The sequence below is a fragment of the Apium graveolens genome, unplaced genomic scaffold, assembly GCF_009905375.1.
Source record: "Apium graveolens cultivar Ventura unplaced genomic scaffold, ASM990537v1 ctg748, whole genome shotgun sequence".
NCBI lineage: Eukaryota > Viridiplantae > Streptophyta > Magnoliopsida > Apiales > Apiaceae > Apium > Apium graveolens.
The window spans coordinates 35,267-37,785 of record NW_027420358.1 but is presented as its reverse complement, the minus strand read 5'-3'; positions in this window follow the sequence as shown (position 1 = coordinate 37,785).

Sequence of the window (2,519 nt, the reverse complement as noted above, 5' to 3'; positions counted from 1 at the left end):
TATAATTATAACTTGTGGCAGATAATGGCAATTAACTGTAAATTTATCAAGTAATCATTTTGGGTTGTAATAACTTTTAAATTGTGGATTCAAAGACTTGTACTTATTTAAATTTCATCTCTGAGACTATAACGGGTTGTGGTGTGTGTTAGTGTGGGGTCACAGCATAAGGTTATTTATTAATTAAGTGAAGTGATATTGTGGAAAGAAAGACCGTGACGACCCGGATCCCCGACCCCGGATCTGGGGGTGTTACAGAAATGGTATCAGAGCTAAGCGTTATAAACCTCAGAGATGATGGGACGTTAAGATAATAAGTTCACTAAGATAATAAGAACTCTTGCCAAGTTCATAGTCGGGCTACCTAACGTAGTACTGACGGTTAAAACCCTTATGGGAACCCTTATAAATATCGTGATAGGAGCGTAGTTCGTTATCGTATATGGTAGCGGGACTCCGAACCCTGAAGTTGAGGAATATCAACGCGATGATGTTTTATTAGTTATTGGAGATCAGATTGTGGATCCGATAGAGTGTCCTAATGCAGGACCGGATGATGTTGATATTGAGGATGTTGTCCTAGTAGGGATAGTTGTTGAGAAGGACCCCATGGAGAATCCTGACAGGATTGGATAAAGGACCACTGATGAATTGATGACCATGGTTTGGTCGACTACCAGAGGTAGGATTGGCCGGTCACTACCGGAGGTTCGTTCAAGTTGTAAAGATAGTAGCCCCTTTAACGCGGCTTACTCGTAAGACTGAGAAGTTCGAATGGACAGAGAAATGCGAGAACAGCTTTCAAGAACTGAAGCAGAGGTTGGTGATGGCCCCTATGCTGGCATTGCCGGATGGAAAAAGGAGATTTTGTGATTTGTAAGTGACGCTTCGCATAAGGAATTAGGGTGCTTCTTAGCACATCAAGATAATCGCGTCTGCGTCAAGACAATTAAGGTAATATGAAATTTGATATCATCGCCCATGAGCTTAGGCTCGTGGCAATAATTTTACCCTAAAGATTGGAGGCACTACTTGTATGGAGAGAAGTGCGAGAATTACCTAAGCCATAAATGCTCTAGTACATTCTTACGTAGAAAGAGCTCAACATACGCTAGAGGAGGCGGTTAGAGCTAATCAAGAATTATGATTGGCAGATTCTTTATCATTCGGGGTAAGCCAATATGGTGGCTGATGCCCTTAGTAAAAAGGAGAGACTCAAGATGATAATGTCTTTTGGAGAGTTTATAAGAGATTTTGAGAAAATGGAAATAGTAGTGAAGGTAACCGGAGCCGGTACCGAAAAGCTGTTTGAGATTGCAATACAGCCCGAATTATTGGAAAAGATCATATTGTGCCAGAAAAAGTTATGAATAAAGGCAGAGAGCCAACAAATAGATAAGAGGTTAATATCGAGAAAGATGATAAGGGAATAATGAGGTATTCCTATAGAATTTGGGTTCCAAAAGTTCAAGAGCGTAAGGATGAGATCTTAGATGAAAGCTAGTTTGAGGAATAAGATTTAGAGCAAACCCTGAATGTGATAGTCAGGGAGGACGCCATCAAGATAGAAGGAACTCATAACATAATGAAGTGGAAAATGAGGATTTTAACGTATAAGATAACCCCAAGTATGGGGAGTAGGAAGAAATATTTAGACTGAGAAAACAAAAGTCGAGCGAGATAAGGAGACCCGAGACGGTACTCCTATACGGAAATTCATGGACCTGTCTAGACAGAACTTAGACTATTATCCCCAACCACCACCTTGAGGAAACAATGTGGTGTGAAATTCTTTCAGGACCTCTAAGTCGCTAAGCTCTTAGAGTTCCAAGGAACAAGCTGGCCCAATCGAGGCAAGAGCCTGGCAAAAGGAAATATAGGAATCATTTGAGATTCTAAATGATTGACGAATCTCAACAGGACTGTTTTGTCACTTACCCTCCTAAGAGAGAGACCACCCGCCGATAAAAGGCCAAGGAAGGCACGGAACAAGAGATTATAATAAACTGATTTAAGTTCAGTCAATTGTTTTCGGGAAAGTAATTCCCAAAGATAAGGAGATAGTGTAAAAGCTTTGGAGCTAGAACAAAAGTGGATGAGTATGATAAATTATGAATCTAAGTTGTAAAAGTTGTCAAGATTCGTTCTGAGGACACGAATCCAGAATGACGGGATGTTTGGAATCGATGCTTATGTTGTGATGGTTCGTGAAATAATGATAAGAGAAAGGGAAATAAAAAGGAACTGAAGTGGAAAGGGATATAAAGGCAAAAGAGTTTGAGGTATGATAGGGGAGTCGGGTATGAGGAAACCCTAAAGACTCATAGCAATAGAAATAGAAAAGTATGTAATCGTCAGGATGATGGTGATCCACCATGAGTTAAAATTGATGGTTGAAGGCATAAGAGATACATATATTGTACCCCCTTTAAGTTGGGAGGATTCGAGGAAACCTTGAGATAATTCGAAGGATAAATAATGAGACGCGGATAGACTAAGGAGACAAGGAAGTAAGAAAT